The sequence below is a fragment of the Schistocerca americana genome, chromosome 6, assembly GCF_021461395.2.
Source record: "Schistocerca americana isolate TAMUIC-IGC-003095 chromosome 6, iqSchAmer2.1, whole genome shotgun sequence".
Taxonomy (NCBI): domain Eukaryota; kingdom Metazoa; phylum Arthropoda; class Insecta; order Orthoptera; family Acrididae; genus Schistocerca; species Schistocerca americana.
In genome coordinates, this window is record NC_060124.1 from 232,468,758 (window position 1) to 232,486,973 (window position 18,216).

At 44.4% G+C, this 18,216-nt stretch overlaps 1 pseudogene; it reads left to right on the forward strand.

Annotated features, from left to right (window-relative positions):
• The first annotated feature begins 3,014 nt into the window (after positions 1 to 3,014).
• On the forward strand, positions 3,015 to 3,132 carry LOC124621180 (annotated as a pseudogene).
• The last annotated feature ends 15,084 nt before the right edge of the window (positions 3,133 to 18,216 follow it).

Genomic DNA, 18,216 nt, shown 5'->3' on the forward strand with positions numbered 1-18,216 from the left:
AAAACTGAAATAGAAAACTTGCAGGTATACTATGGGCAGGCAATTAGGAAAAATAAAGAAAATCTGGAGGCAATGAACAGAGATATTTGGGCCATATTCTTCCATAAGTCCTCTACTGATGAGAAGCCATGTCATGGATTGTGTCCATCAGGAGAAAATTCGTGGTGCAAATATAATAGGGCTCAGGCAACTGGAGAATCTTATTTTCACCAGCATTCTCTTCCTGCTGCTGTTATTACAGCAATTAAATCTATTTTGAGAGGCTTGGCTCATCCTGACCTTCTAAGGAAATGTCTGCAAGGGCAGACACAGAACCCAAATGAATGTTTCAAAAGCATAATTTGGAACCGCCATCCTAAAACTGTATTTGTAGGCATGCATACAATGAAACTAGGAGTCCATGATGCTGCTATTACATTCAATTGTGGTAATATTGGAAAGTGTCGGGTACTGAAAAATCTGGGAATTAATCCTGGTGAAAATATGATCACTGGGCTGCAAAATTGCGATAAAATGAGGATAGCCAATGCGAACAGTTCAGCATCTAATAAGGCCAAGAAAGCAAGACAAGAGATTGAGAAGATCCAAAGAAGAGCGGCAAGATTCGTGACTGGTACATTTAGCCATCGCGAGAGCGTTACAGATCTCAAAGAAACTATGAAGTGGGACACATTTGCAGATAGACGGCGCGCTTAACAGAAGGGGCTGCTCACTAAATTCCGAAATACGATCTTCATCGAGGATGTAGAGCATATATTATTAACACCAACTTTCAAATCACGCAGTGATGACGATTCAAAGATAGAGGAAATAAGAGCTCGTACTGAGGCGTTCAGACAGTCGTTTTTCCCTTGCGCGATCCGCGAGTTGAAAAGAGGGGGGGGGGGGGGGAGGGGAATATGAGTTTGGCAAGAGTTGTGCCCTTCGCCACATACCGCTTGGTGGCTGGCGGAGTATATATGTAGATGTAGGTGGTCTAACATTCTGCGTGGTGTCTGTTGCTCTAAGTCGTGTCTCCCTACCAATTTCGCGCAACGACGGTCTGGGCGTGTTTTTTAGGGAATTGACTAGTTTGAACCTGGGACCTGTTGCCGTTAAGGAGACGCCAGACCACACATGACATGTAGAGTTCAGAAGAGTTCAGTGAGACTAGCGATGATATAACCAAATACTTAATGATTTCAGCGTCAGCTCCACTGCACTCCCTGTAAAAGAATCTTAATACTAACTAAATTTAGTGGAAGGGGTTCAAGGCTTTCCTATTTTTAGTTAGCTGGTAAAATAACGTCGAAAAGCAGTTAAGTTTACCATTGGAAATTTTATTCTACTCACAAAACATTGTTTATAAATTGCACTATTGATAAAAGAAAATATTTTAATACAGGATGATAAAAACCAACTGCGTTCAACAAAAATGTGAACGAATATTCCCTGAGTGGGTTTCCAAGTTCTACAATGGATTGAAGGATGACCTATGCCATATCACATCTGTAATCTAGGTTTAAATTAAGTTTCACAAAAGAGAAAACTATCAGAATGGTCTACAGTGACCCTCAATTATCTTTAATTACTTATCTAACTTGTCGTAAATTACAGTTGCTGATGTGGCTTCTCAATAATTATATAACAGAAAAAGCATCGCGTTTCAGATTTTAACTTACGTAGCAAATGTGGATACCATGAGCTTCAATTGACGATCGACACTAGTATTACGTAAAAAGGGGATTAACAGATGAGACTTCTGCAGTTCTGAGTGAAGCCTTATGCGCTCAAAAATGCGGCATCGCGTGTGTTCATTACCTTGTTGGTGTTCGTCAGGGGGCGGCGGACGGCACAGCTCCATCCAGCTCGCCGTCTCGGAAGCAACTCTTTCCTAACTTCTCCTTACTACAATTTACCGAAGTTGGTTTAAAAAAAAAAAAAAAGTATCTGGCTGTGTTTTCATCTGACCAATCAGGGTCTCAATGTTAACCTTAAGCTCCGCCTACAAAAATTCTGTCTATCCAATGAGAACCGTTATACTTTTCGTGGTGGGGCAATGTTTTTCAAGTTTGCAACGTAACAGAGACGCGAAAAAGTCTCACGCTAAAACTTGCAGCTTGTGCGGCCCTTTTAGTGTTATCGTAAGATCTATACTGTTCTTCTGGAGGGCTCTATCTTTTAACATGGACTGGGGGGTAGTCCTGGCGGTTACTTTTCGTGGTGAGGCAATGTTTTTAACGTTTGCAACGTAACAGAGACGCGAAAAAGTCTCACGGTAAAACTTGCGCCTGGTGTGGCCCTTTTTGTGTTATCGTAAGATCTATACTGTTCTTCTGGATGGCTCTAGCTTTTAACATGGGCTGGGGGTGGTCCTGGTGGTTAGCTGGCGACGTGGGTGTCCGTCCCTTATCGTGGGGCCTTCTAGCGTAACACGGTTCTGCTCTTGGCTTCTGTTCTCGTTTCTCCCCTCAGAACTGCGTCTGTCTCACGGTGGGAAGGTATGACACGCATTTAGGCATTCTTGTGTTAGTCTGAGGTATTCCATTTGCTCACTCGTTACTCGTATTACTTTGGTTAATTTAATGTCACTATTTATTCGGAGCTATGTGACATACTACTGGATTTGCTTATCATGTCAGGGTTTTCATGGAAGGTGTTGGATTTGCCTGACACCTTACAGTGGTCATTGATGTGGGGTGCCTCCACACACCGCTTTTATTACGGCTTGTACTCTGGTAGGACAGTCTGTGTGTCTGTAGAGGACTTGTCCATTCTTGCTCAAGACCCGAACTGGAGAAGGTATCGATCTTGGACGTTGCGGATTGGACCGATGTCGACGTTCTGACTGATTCGAAAGCTGTTTCACTGAGTTCAGGAATATCGTAATTCTGGGTCACTGCCACACAGGTGCTGCGCTCTGTGACTCGGTGCACCGTCGTGCCGTCACGGCCATCGCCTCCGAACTGATGCTCTGCTGCAAACAGCATATAGTGCTGTCAAATACGATCATATTTTTTTCCTCTTGAGCTCAATGAAACAGCCTTGCCGCAGTGGATACACCGGTTCCCGTGAGATCACCGAAGTTAAGCGCTGTCGGGCGTGGTCGGCACTTGGATGGGTGACCATGCAGGCCGCCATGCGCTGTTGCCAACTTTCGGGGTGCACTCAGCCTCGTGATGCCAATTGAGGAGCTACTCGACCGAATAGTAGCGGCTTCGGTCAAGAACACCATCATAACGACCGGGAGAGCGGTGTGCTGACCCCACGCCCCTCATATCCCCACACGGCGGTCGGCCACTCGTGGCCTGAAGACGGAGTGCTTTTGAGCTCAATGAGCGGACCGCAACCTAACCAGGAAGACACTCTGTTCCGTAATACGACAACCTCCGTACTTGTCTGTTGGCACAACACATCATGGCACACAGCGTTTATCCAGGAACTGGGCAACTGCAAATCCTTCCATCGGATTGCCACACGATGTAGTGTGATTCATTACTCCAAATCATTCACGTCCAGTCACACACTGTCCAGTGGCGTGACTGTTGCCCCACGTCAAGCACCGCTCGACGCTCACTACGGCGATGTGTGACTCATTAGGAGCTGCCCGACCGTTGTGCCGCATTATTCGTAACTCCGTACGCACAGTCATGGCGCTAGCTGGACTGCTGGTACGACGAGTGATTTCTTCCGCTGCGTTCATGTGATTTTTTACAGTCACCCTCCGCAGTGCTTGGCAGCACATGAGATCTGCTGGGTCTCGTTTTAGCTGTGGTTGGTCCTTCGCGTTTTCATTTCACAATCCCATCACCAACAGCTAACTTGGGCAGCTTTACAAGGGTTGAAATGTCCCTCATGGATCTGTTACACAGGTGGTACCCAGTGACTGGTGGGACGTGCAGTAATAAGTCTCCCAAAGCAGCCCACACGTGCTCGACGGTATTTAAGCCGGGGGGTGGGGGGCACGTCAATCCATTCGCCGAATACTCTCCACCTGCTCTGTTCGTTGCGGTCACGCATAATAATCCATAAAAAATGCAGTCCGGGCCGTATGCACTCCAGAAAAGACGCACGTATGGAAGGAGTACAATAACGTTGACCTGTGAATGCGGTATTCAAAGGTTTGAAGGACTCTTGCGTCTGCCGATCCACACGACATTTGTGTAACTTCTCCTTAGAAAAATTTATAAATGACAGTGCTGGAAAACCTCTACGTTATTTAATTTTCAAACAGCTGAGCAAAACCGAACGTACTCAGATATTTCTCTCTTTACTTATTCTGATCAACAGTAAAGTGACAGCCGCGAGGGATTAGCCGAGCGGTGTAAGGAGCTGCAGTCTTGGACTATGCGGCTGGTCCCGGCGGAGGTTCGAGTCCTCCCTCGAGCAAGGGTGTGTGTGTTTGTCCTTAGGATACTTTAGGTTAAGTAGTGTGTAAGCTTAGGGACTGATGACCTTAGCAGTTAAGTCCCATAAGATTTCACACACACTTTTTTTTTTTTTTTTTTTTTTGCAATACACCGTGCGCCAGTACTGCCAGCTAAATAAAAGATTCTAACTACTGAAGGCACTAACTACTTATAGGCATAGTTAGCAAATGAAAGATTTTGTTGGAGGACAATGTATTTACCTTAATAGTGATATATCAGTTCATGACATCCGGTCTTGCAAGTTTCGTTTTTCTGGCGGATACACGTCCAGATCGCCCGCTCTCAAAATTCTGCCATCTCTCTCCCCACATCCACCACTGCTGGCGGCTCACCTCCAACTGCGCAACGCTATGCGCTGTTCCCATCCAACTGCCCAACACTACAATAGTAAATATTCCAACAATGCCAACCAGCCACAGACTGCACACAGCACAGTCAGTGATTTTCATACAGAGCGCTACGTGGCGTTACCAACATAAAAACCTAAACAGCCTGCTTACACTTGGACCACAAAAACGATAATGATCGACAATGCTGGCAGTACTCTCATACGGTCAGAGGTGGGAACACGTAACAGCCAGGAATATTGTCTAACTAGTTTTGGTGGTCCAGATGTTACACTGTGGGGAAGCATAATGTTTCATTAATGTATGCAACAGTAGTTAGCACACTGAACTCCCAATCGGGAGGACGACGGTTCAAACCCGCGTCCGGCCATCCTGATTTAGGTTTTCTGTAATTTCCCTAAATCGATTCAGGCAAATTCCGACTTAGTTCGTTTGAAAGGGCACCGCCAACTTCCTTCCGCATCCGTCCCTGAGCCGACGGGACCGATGACCTCTCTGTTTGGTCCCCTACCCCAAAATCAACCAATCAACATACGGACTTCCAAATCTTTGTACACGGTAGAGTCACAGGATAACGCTATTCTGGCACTGTGTGTCTTCTCATGGGTACAATCGACTCTGATTTAATTCTTTTGTCCCGTCTTTTGTATGGCCAGGAGCCATCATGAGTCGAGGTGTCTTCATTATAATTAATGTCTTTGAATAAAAGTGTCTTTCGCGTTCGTCTCATTGCGTGTTTGTTTCGGTTACCCTCTGTGCCATACTACAACAGTTCTTTCTATGTATAGTCCAACTTTCATCGGGCCATGTGACCTGGCAGTGACGCATCATGCGAAAGTTACTTTCGTCCATAGGATATGCACAACAGTGTAGTTATAACATTGTTGCACGTAAGTTCCAAGAACAGACAAAGACGTGGAATGCGTGGCCTTGTCTACACTGTATTACAGTTAAATAAGTTGAACAGTAAGGTGAGAGACCTTTTCTAGAACACACTGCGGTGGAGTGTTCGCTGCTAAGACTGCATACACGTTCTGGTCCGAGGTGAGGGGGTGGCCCTGGGGAACGGAGAAACGAAATTGGAGTTCCGCGGAGCGGCGGAAAAGTACGCGGATGACTTTGGGGCGATAAGCACGCAGATAACAAGAGCCGTGTACCTGCCGTAAAAAGCGGAGCGCTCGTAAGTGGGCTTTACTGCCGGATACCTCGAGGAACGAACACGAAGTTGCCTGGGACAGGCGCTCAGCGTATTGACTCACACGCTCTTACTATTCGCAGAGTGCGCCGGCGGAATTTCACCTCCACCTGTCGGACCTGTGAATCAAGCGACGACACCCTGATTGTCACACGAAGATCTATCTCTTTTTCTCGAGAACTTTATCTTAGTGAAGTTTCCTGACTTAGTAACACGGACTCACTCCACCTGAACATTAGACACTTGTACACGGAAAGCGACAAAATAAAAAAACAACGAGGCAAGACGAAAGAATTATCCGAATCTGATGGAAATCTGTAGATGTGATTTATATGTATAGACAATCCAATGATTACAGTTTCAGGAAGCTGGACGATTTATTCAAGAGGAAGAGCTTTAAAAACTGTGCAAGTCCACCTCTGGCTCTTATGCAAGCAGTTATTCGGCTTGTTTGATAGATTTGTTGGGTGTCCTCCGAGGGATATCGTGCCAAATTCTGCCAACCGGCCCATTACATCAACGAAATTCCGAGATAGTTGGAGGGCCGTGCCGATAATGCTCCAAAAGTTCTCAGTTGGAGAGAGATCCGGCGCCCGCTGCTGGCCAAAGTAGGGTTTGGCAAACACGGAGGCGAGCAGTGGAAAGTCTCGCTGTGTGTAGGCGGGCATTATCTTCCTTAAATGTAAGACCAGGATGGCTTACCGTGAAGGGCACGAGACCCAGAGGGCCATAGACACGGGTTCCCAGGTAGATGCCGTCTTTCTTGACTTCCGCAAGACATTCGGTACAATTCCCCACAGTCGTTTAATGAACAAAGTAAGAGCATATGGACTACTAGACCAATTGTGTGATTGTATTGAAGAGTTCCTAGATAACAGAACGCAGCATGTCATTCTCAATGGAGAGAAGTCTTCCGAAGTAAGAGTGATTTCAGGTGTGCTGCAGGGGAGTGTCGTAGGACCGTTGCTATTCACAGTATATGTAAATGACCTCGTGGATAACATCAGAAGTTCACTGAGGCTTTTTGCGGATGATGCTGTAGTATATCGAGAGGTTGTAACAATGGAAAATTGTACTGAAATGCAGGAGGATCTGCAACGAATTGACGCATGGTGCAGGGAATGGAAATTGAATCTCAATGTAGACAAGTGTAATGTGCTCCGAATACATACAAAGAAAGATCCTTTATCATTTAGCTACAATATAGCAGGTCAGCAACTGGAAGCAGTTAATTCCATAAATTATATGGAAGTAGGCATTAGGAGTGATTTAAAATGGAATGATCGTATAAAAATAATCGTCGTAAAGCAGATGCCAGGCAGAGATTCATTGGTAGAATCCTAAGGAAATGCAGTCCAAAAACAAAGGAAGTAGGTTACAGTACACTTGTTCGCCCACTGCTTGAATACTGCTCATCGGTGTGGGATCCGTACCAGATAGGGTTGATAGAAGAGATAGAGAAGATCCAACGGAGAGCAGCGCGCATCGTTACAGGATCATTTAGTAATCGCGAAAGCGTTACGGAGATGATAGATAGACTCCAGTGGAAGACTCTGCAAAAGACACGCTTAGTAGCTCGGTACGGGCTTTTGTTGAAGTTTCGAGAACATATCTTCACCGAGAAGTCAAGCAGTATGTTGCTCCATCCTACGTATGTCTCGCGAAGAGACCGTGATGATAAATTCAGAGAGATTAGAGCCCACACAGAGTCATACCCACAATCTTTCGTTCCACGAGCAATACGAGACTGGAATAGAAGGGAGAACCGATAGAGGCACTCAAAGTACCCTCCGCCACACACCGCAGGTGGCTTGCGGAGTATGGATGTAGATGTAGACCTCGGCACCACGTTTTCTTGCGTCAGTAATGTGTTGTCTTGGAAGTCCACCTCGCCCTGCAGTTCTCCGTTTATGGAGCTCATTTCCTCTTGCTTTGGTACTGACCTGCTCGCGTGTGTGATATTCGGTTCTGCAGTGACTTCTGCAGATGTCGTCCTCCTCTTTGTTTTGCCACAGTCCTCTTCAATGACCACGCGACACATAATTTTGTTCGGGTTGTATCGTAGCGGATGTTGTTGTCCCGCTTTCCGCGCATGCGGTTTAAATCTGCGATAAGGAGCGTCGTGAAACACCAAACACTACGGCTACCTTGCTTACGGAAGCACCCAGCATATGAGCACCGACAACATGGCCGCCCTAGAATTCCCTTAGCTCCAACACAATGCATGCACAACTATACAGAGCGTTGTTCCGGCCACTTGCAGTGTGAAACTTGCTGGCAGATTAAAACTGTGTGCCGGACCGAGACTCGAACTCAGGATCTTTGCCTTTCGCGGGCAAGTGCTCTACCGACTGAGCTACCCAAGCTCTTGCAGTGTATTGAGGATATTGCACTGTTGCCCATCTCGGTCAAATGCAGCAGGGCAACCTGCAGGCATCTGTATTTTCGTTCCAGCCTGCGTTTCTGGTGGTGTTTTGGACATTTTTGTCGAACCTCCGCACATCGTCATGATTAGTCCGCTGTGGACACAACACTCTTCCAAGGTTACCACGGCCAGGTTCTCAGCTCTGCACACGGTTTAACGAAATTTTAGGCCTTTATCCTACATACTTTGACTTGCTAAATCAGCTGATCTCAACAGTACTGAAAATGTCTGAGACTGTTTATAACAGCGAGTGAAACGTCGCTATCAACGTTATAACGTTTACGTCTAAAGTATGGTGCGATATTTATAACAAAGAACAGCTATATAAAGTGGTGTGCCAACTGCGTATCTGATTACGTGATCCTGTTTTAAACAATTTGTCTACTAGCAAGAAAGCACTACCAGTAAACCCAAGCTAATTAAAACCTGTGCGCGATAATAAAAAATTGAGGATAATTATATTAAAACCTACTCGACCTTACTACGGCTCTGTAATTCTGAATAAGTGCAAAAGTGTTCCCTGTGTGAAAATCCGTAAACTGCGTCAAATAATTTTTTTACGTCGTACTGGTGTCGCCTTGGATAACGCGTTGTTCTGCTATCAGCACTACGAAACTACCTACAGCTGCAAAAGCCAAAATGCAAGATTTTTGACTGAGACACATTTAGGATTTGTTTAAATAAAGACTTGGAACTGTGAGGTGGAACATGACTGAGGAGAATTTCTGTAGTATCTTACTTGAAAATCTTACTGTATTGTGAAACTGACTTCCAATTGTTAAGCCATATCATAAAAATTACATTTACGCAAACAAATGATCTTTACAAAAAGTACAATAAAGAAAATTAGAATTACATGCAAAGCTGGTCTCCTTCAAATTCGTTCTACAGCAAAAGCGCATAAATACATGGATGTTAATTACCTTATTATAGATCTATGTAACAATATGTAGAAAGATTTTTCATCAAAATTTCGTAGTAATATTTGTAGAATTTTCTTAATTAATTTTACTTCAAATCTTATTTCTTCCATAAATCGTTAATACACAACACTGAAATTATTACACTGAATATTTAATATTAAGCGACTGCCCACTCCGGAGCATCGCAACAGACACTGCCAGCCTTAACATTAGCTCTTTCTTACACATACTCTGAATAAGTGATAGCTGCCTCGCAGCGTTCTTTCACACGTACGTCTTTGTAATCGATATATCGCTTAAGCTCTTGGATAATACGTTAAGATTTACAGTTTTCATTATATGTACCTATTTCAACGTACGCACAATTTACTAGCTCTATGGGCTGTAACAACATACAGAAAAATGGAAAAGAAAACTGAGGGTCAGTTTGGCTTTACGAAAGGCAAAGGTACCAGAGAGGTAGTTCTGACGTTGCGGGCGATAATGGAAGTAAAACTGAAGAAAGATAAAGACCCTTCCAGAGGCTCTGTCGACGAGGAAAAAGAGATCTTCCATGTTAAATGGTGCAAGATATTGGAAATTCTGAGGAAAATAGGAGTAAGGTATACGGGAGGACGGTAATACACAATATGCACAAGAACAAGTGGGGAACAATAAGGCTGGAAGACCAAGAACGAAGTATTCGGATTAAAACGGATGTAACACACGCATGTTGTCTTTGGCGCCTACTGTTCAGTCTGTACAAGGAAGAAGCAAGGACGGAAATAAAAGAAAGGTTCAAGAGTGGGATTCAAATTCAAGGTTAAAGGATATCAATAATAAGGTTCGCTAATGACATTGCTATCCTTAGTGAAAGTAAAAAAGAATTATAGAACCCGTTGAACAAAATGAACGGTACAATTAGAAGAGAGTATGGACGGAGAATAGATCGAAGACACAAAAAAGTAATAGTAAGCAGCGGAAAGGAGATCGGCGAAAAACATGCACCAGAATTAGCGATCGATCACGAAATGGACGAAATTACGGGATTTCTACCTAGTCAGCAAAATATTCCAGGATGGATGGAACCAGGAAGTCATAAAAAGCGGGCTAGTAATGGCAAAAAGGCCATTTCCGGCAAAGAGAAATCTGCTAGTATCAAATATAGTTCTTAATTTGAGAAAAAATTTCTGAAAATCGACGTTTGCAGCGCAGCGTTGCATGATAGTCAGTCATGGACCGTGGAAAAAGCGGAACAGAAAAGAATCGAAGCATTTCCGATGTGGTGCTACAGAAGAATGTTGAAAAATATGTGGACTGATAAAGATAAGGAATGAGGTGGTTCTACGAGGAATTAGCGAGGAAAGGAATGTATGGAAACCACTGACAAGAAGAAGGGCAGCGTGATAGGATATCTGTTAAGACATAAGGGAATAACTTTCATCGCATTAGAGGGCATTATACAGGGTAAAATGTGTAGAGGAAGGCAGAGATTGGATATACATGCAGCAGATACACTGAAGAGCCAAAGGAACTGGTACACCTGTCTAATGTCGTGTAGGGCCGCGTGAAAACTCAGAAGTGCCGTAACACGACGAGCCATGGACTCGACTAATGTCTGGAGCAGTGCTGGAGGGGACTGACACCATGAATCGTGCAGGGCTGTCCATAAATCCGTAAGATTACGAGGGGACGGAGATCTCTTCTGAACAGCACTTTACAAGGCATCCCAGATAGTCAATAATGTTCATATCTGGGAGTTTGGTGGTCGGCGGAAGTATTTAAACTCAGAAGAGTGTTCCTGGAGCCACTCTGTAGCAATTCTGGACGAGTGGGATGTCGCACTGCCGTGCTAAAGTTGCCCAAGTCCATCGGAATGCACAATGGACATGTGTGGATGTAGGTGATGCTTAAGTACGTGTCACCTGTCAGAGTCGTATCTAGACGTATCACGGGTTCCATATCACTCCAACTGCAAACGCCCCACACCTTTACAGAGCCACCACCAGCTTGAACAGTACACTGCTGACACGCAGGGTGCATGGGTTCGTGAGGTTGTCTCCATACCAGTACAAGTCCATCCGCTCGATACAATTTAAAACGAGACTTGTCCGTCCACGCAACCGGCTTCCAGTCATCAACAGTCCAATGCTGGTGTTGACGGGCCCAGACGACGCGTAAGGCTTTGTGTCGTGGAGTCATCAAGAGTACACGAGTGGGCGTTCGGCTCCGAAAGCCCATATCGATGATGTTTCGTTGAATGGTTCGCACGCTGACATTTGTTGATGGCCCTGCACTGAAATCTGCAATTTGCTGAAGGATTTCACTTCCGTCACGATGAACGATTCTCTTCAGTCGCCGTAGGTCTCATTCTTGCCTGATATTTCTCTGGCTGCAGCGATGTCGGAGATATGATGTTTTACCGGATTTCTGATATTCACGGTACACTCGTGAAATGGTCGTACGGAAAAATCCCCACTTCATCGCTGCCTCGGAGTTGCTGTGTCCCGACTGTAACACTATGTTCAAACTCACTTAGGTCTTGATAGCATGCCATTGTAGCAGCAGTAACCGATCTAACAACTGCGCCAGACACTTGTTGTCTTCTACAGGGTGGTCCATTGATAGTGACAGGGCCAAATATCTCACGAAATAAGCATCAAACGAAAAAACTACAAAGAACGAAACTCGTCTAGCTTGAAGCGGAAAACCAGATGGCGTTATGGTTGGCTCGCCAGATGGCGCTGCCATAGGTCAAACGGATATCAACTGCGTTTTTTTTTAAATAGGAGCCCCATTTTTTATTACATATTCGTGTAGTACGTAAAGAAATATGAATGTTTTAGTTGGACCACTTTTTTCGCTTTGTGATAGATGGCGCTGTAATAGTCACAAACGTACAAGTACGTGGTATCACGTAACATTCCGCCAGGGCGGACGGTATTTGTTTCGTGACACATTACTCGTGTTAAAGTGGACCGTTTACCAATTGTGGAAAAGGTCTATATCGTGTTGATGTATGGCTATTTAGATCAAAATGCCTAACGGGCGTGTGCTATGTGTGCTGCTCGGTATCCTGGACGACATCATCCAAGGGTCCGGACCTTTCGCCGGATAGTTACGTTATTGAAGGAAACAGAAAGTGTTCAGCCACATGTGAAATTTCAACCACGACCTGCAACAAATGATGATGCCCAAGTAGGTGTTTTAGCTGCTGTCGCGGCTAATCCGCACATCAGTAGCAGACAAATTGCGCGAGAATCAGGAATCTCAAAAACGTCGGTGTTGAGAATGTTACATCAACATCGATTGCACGCGTACCTTATTTCTGTGCACCAGGAATTGCATGGCGACGACTTTGAAAGTCGTGTACAGTTCTGCCACTGGGCACAAGAGAATTTACGGAACGATGACAAATTTTTTGTACACGTTCTATTTAGCGACGAAGCGTCATTCACCAACAGCGGTAACGTAAACCGCCGTAATATGCACTATTGGGCAACGGAAAATCCACGATGGCTGCGACAAGTGGAACATCAGCGACCGTGGCGCGTTAATGTATGGTGCGGCATTATGGGAGGAAGGATAATTGGCCCCCATTTTATCGATGGCAGTCTAAATGGTGCAACGTATGCTGATTTCCCACGTAATGTTCTACCGATGTTACTACAAGATGTTTCACTGCATGACAGAATGGCGATGTACTTCCAACATGGTGGATGTCCGGCACATAGCTCGCGTGCGGTTGAAGCGGTATTGAATAGCATATTTCATGACAGGTGGATTGGTCGTCGAAGCACCATACCATGGCCCGCACGTTCACCGAATCTGACGTCCCCGGATTTCTTTCTGTGGGGAAAGCTGAAGGATATTTGCTACCGTGATCCACCGAGAACGCCTGACAACATGCGTCAACGCATTGTCAATGCATGTGCGAACATTACGGAAGGCGAACTACTCGCTGTTGAGAGGCATGTCGTTACACGTATTGTCAAATGCATTGAGGTTGACGGAAATCATTTTGATCATTTATTGCATTAATGTGGTATTTACAGGTAATCACGCTGTAACAGCATGCGAACTCAGAAATGATAAGTTCTCAAAGGTACATGTATCACATTGGAACAACCGAAATAAAATGTTCAAACGTACTTACGTTCTGTATTTTAATTTAAAAAACCTACCTGTAACCAACTGTTCGTCAAAAATTGTGCGCCATGTGTTTCTGACTATTACAGCGCCATCTATCACAAAGCGAAAAAAGTGGTCCAACTAAAACATACGTATCTTTACGTACTACACGAATATGTAATAAAAATGGGGGTTTCTATTTTAAAAAACGCAATTGATATCCGTTTGACCTATGGCGGGGCCATCTAGCGGGCCAACCATAGCGCCATCTGGTTTCCCCCTTCAAGGTATACAAGTTCCGTTCTTTGTAGTTTTTTCGTTTGACGCTTATTTCGAGAGATATTTGGCCCGGTCACGATCATTGGACCACAATGCATAGGCGTTGCCGACGGCAGCACCGTATTCTGCCTGTTTACGTTTCTCTGTATTTGAATACGCATCGCGATACCAGTTTCTTCGGCGCTTCAGTTTATCTGATGGCTTAGGTTGCAAGTGATACTCTTGAGATGAAAAGGAAGACACAGGAGAGGAAAGGGTGTGAGATTGAGATTTTGCTGATATCAAACTTCCTGGCAGATTAAAACTGTGTGCCGGACGGAGACTCGAACTCGGGACCTTTGCCTTTCACGGGCAAGTGCTCTACTAACTGAGCTACCCAAGCACGACTCACGGCCCGTCCTCACAGCTTTACTTCTGCCAGTACCTCGTCTCCTATCTTCCAAACTTTACAGAAGCTCTCTTGCGAACCTTGCAGAACTAGCAATCCTGAAAGAAAGGGTATTACGGAAACGTGGCTTAGCCACAGCCTAGGGGATGTTTCCAGAATGAGATTTTCACTCTGCAGCGGAGTGTGCGCTGCTATGAAACTTCCTGGCAGATTAAAACTGTGTGCCGGACCGAGACTCGAACTCGGGACCTTTGCCTTTTGCGGGCAAGTGCTCTACCAACTGAGCTACCAAAGCACGACTCACGGCCCGTCCTCACAGCTTTACTTCTGCCAGTACCTCTCTCCTACCTTCCAAACTTTACAGAAGCTCTCCTGCGAACCTTGCAGAACTAGCACTCCTGAAAGAAAGGATATTACGGAAACGTGGCTTAGCCACAGCCTGGGGGATGTTTCCAGAATGAGATTTTCACTCAGCAGCTGGTAGACACATGCCCGCGAAAGGCAATGGTCCCGAGTTCGGGCCTTGGTCCGGCCCACAGTTTTAATCTGCCAGGAAGTTTCACTTAGATCTTGATAGCATGCCACTGTAGCAGCAGTAACCGATCTAACAACTGCGCCAGACACTTGTTGTTTTATATAGGCGTTGCCGACGGCAGCGCCCTATTCTGCCTATTTACGTATCTCTGTATTTGAATACGCATCCCGATACCAGTTTCTTTGGCGCTTCAGTGTAATTGAGGACGTAGGTTGCAAGTGGTACTCTGAGATGAAAAGGAAGACACAGGAGAGGAAAGGGTGTGAGTAACTTGCGGCTTGTTTTCGTCTGAGATCGTCATTTGTGTTAGGGGTGATGTGTAATTTTGTGTCCGGCGCGTTTACTTCTGCTAGGAAAGTGGCGCATCGACTGGCGAACGCCGGCGCCAGCGCTGGTGGCGCACACCTGCCGCATTGCCAGAAACTTGCGCCATCGGCAAACACGGGGCGCGCGCTCGCCAGCTTGCTGACGCAGGCGCCACGCAGCGCGCGTCGGCAGTACAGTTCGACGAAGGAAGGGAGGAAGACGGGCGTTCAACGTCCCATCCACATCGAGGTCATTAAGAGATGCTTAAGGAATTCACCCGTGCCCTTCCAAAGGAACCGTCCTAGCATTAGCCTGGAACGATTTAGGGTGATCACGGAAAACCTAAATCTGAATTTCCTGGTGCAGATGTGAACCGTTGCCCTCCCGATTGCGACTCCACTGTGCCAAACTCTGCGCCACCCCGCTCAGTAGAACGTCTTAACTCTTCCGGTTTGTTTGTTACGTGTTCCATTGATCAAACTCACGGCAGGAAACAAAGGGCGTTATTAGGAAAGAGACATGTATCAAGCTATCAGGCATCATCCAACTGGGAATTAATTATATGTGGGGTCCCACAAGGTTCCATTTTGGGGCCCTTCCTTTTTATTGTGTATATCAATGACCTTTCACCAGTAACTTTACCAGATGCCAAGTTCGTTTTGTTAGCCGATGATACAAACATTTCAATAAATAGCAAATCGAGTGTAGTTTTAGAAAGATCAGCGAATAAAATATTTGTGGACATCAATCACTGGTTCCTAGCCAATTCTTTGTCACTATGAAAAAACATACTATATGCAGTTCAGAACTTGTAAGGGGTGTCCCACGAGTATATGGCTAACATATGATGACAAGCAGATAGAAGAAATGGACAGTGTTAAAATCTTGCTTGTTAATAAATTCAACTGGGAGGAGCACACCACAGAACTGCTGAAGCGTCTTAGCAAATCTCTATTTGCAATGCGAATTGTGTCAGACATAGGGGACATTAAAATGAAAAAGCTGGCGTACTACGCTTACTTTCATTCCACAATATTATTATTTTTTGGGGCAATTCATCAAGCCAAGCTAAAGTTTTCCGGGCACAAAAACGTGCAGTAAGAGTTATATGTGGTGTGAACTCAAGAACATCCTACAGAAGCCTGTTTAGGGAACTAGGGATACTAACTACTGCTTCCCAATAAATTTATTCCTTAATGAAATTTGTCATTAAAAATATATTGCTTTTTCAAACCAACAGCTCAATGCGTGGAATCAATACTAGAAATAAGAATAATCTTCACAAGGATTTAAAGTCACTTAGTCTTGTACAAAAAGGTGTGCATTATTCAGGAACACACATTTTCAATAACTTGCCACCACCCATAAAAAGCTTAACAACCAATGAAATTCAGTTTAAGAGAAGCCTAAAGGATTTATTGGTGGCCAACTCCTTCTACTCCATTGATGAATTTCTCAGTAAAACCAAACTTCTGTACAATTTCAATGCAGGAATGTGTTCATTGTAAATAAGTATTATAGTAGTTGTATTACACATTTATTACCTTATAAATAAAAAAACTTTTTTATTTTAAATTCAGTGCATTAGTATTTGTAAAATGACTCTTTCATATAGAGTTCATTAAAAAATGACGATCATTCCACTTGGGACCTGTGGAATGGTACATTAGCTTATTTGTTTTAGTTGTAAATATTTGTCATGTATTATTGTTTTGCTGACATGTTCCACATGCTGGAGGACCTTCTCACTACGGATCAAATGGAATGAAAGTAAATCTAATCTGTAACCGTATGATGCCGAACGTGTCAAGTGCATAAGAAATCGACTACCCCATCCCCTTAAATGGCACAAAATGCATATTTTATATCTATAGATTTATTTATTCCTATTCAAGATTTCATCCATGTTGTAGAAGGAGTTGTCAAGGAGGGATGATTTCAACTTATTTTTGAATGAATTACTGTTGCCTGTCAGATATTTTATTTCATCTGGTAATTTATCGAAATTTTACAGCAGCATTAGCTACTTACTTTCCGTGTCCGGAACTAGACTTCAGACTTCCAAAAATCAGCAGCCAATGTGGCCTTGTCATTTGCCTCCCATAAGTCATTCATTGTGCAGGGCTGGTCTAAATATGGACAGATAAGCAGGTGTTGAGGATCCTGGACAGAACCACACAGACAGAGAGTGTTCTCATTCTCTTTTAGGAAACCCCATTTGCTGCAAGTTTGTCTTGCACTTTGGCACTTCTACCCTCATACGGTTTAGGGTTCTCCAGACTCAGTATGGTAGGTCTCCACCAGGCGCCAGTTCTTCTTTTACATCATTATGGGGGTTTCTCAGGTCGATTTCCCACCTTTTTAAACGATTCTCTGCAGCCGACCCTTCCAGGGCTCGGGTACGTGACAGGAAACTCTTCCTCGAACAAAGCCGTCGGTCAGCAGGCTGGTGTCCATATAAAGGATGACGCATGTCCTTTTCTTGCTTGGATTTTTCGGCTTCAGTAGCGATGTCACGTCGTATGTTGGGCGGTGCGATCCCCATGATTAAGTACATGTTATGCACTGGGGTTGGCCTCAAGCATCCGGTAACAATCTGTGCCATTTCATTCACCGCGACATCAACTTTTCCTGTTGATGCAGACCATACTGGAGCCGTGTATTCCGCGGTTGACACACTGAGCGCAAGGGCTGAAGTTCTCAGGACTTTTGTGTTTGCACCCCAGGATCCGCTGGTTAGTTTCCTGATGATGTTGTTTCTAGTTGAGTCTTTTTCCCTTGTGGCATTACAATGATGTTTATAGGTCAGTGTGCAATCGAACGTGACATCAAGATATTTGGGTGTTTTACAATGCTCGAGACGTTCACCTCTCCATATTACATTTAATTCACGATTTGTCTCCCTGTTCTTTAAATGGAATGCACAGACCTGCGTCTTGGAAGGGTTCGGCCTTAGTTTTACGGCAGAAAGCGCCAAAGACAGGTTAAGTAGAGGATAGTGTAAGTCTTTATTTCTTCCGGTATTATAATCATGAATGTCACTGTTGTTTTTAAGTCGGTCCATGTTCTTGAGAAAAAATTTCATTTCTGAGAAAATGTAAGGTGAGGTTGATGTTAGAATTCCCTAACCTTTTAAACAGATGCCTACAAGATGTGCATCTATGAATCCCACACATTATTCTAATCGCTTTCTTTTGAGCATTGAATACTTTTTGCCTAAGTGTTGAGTTACCCCAAAACATTATTCCGTATGACATGAGAGAGTGAAAGTATGTTAGCTTACTAATTTCTATATACTC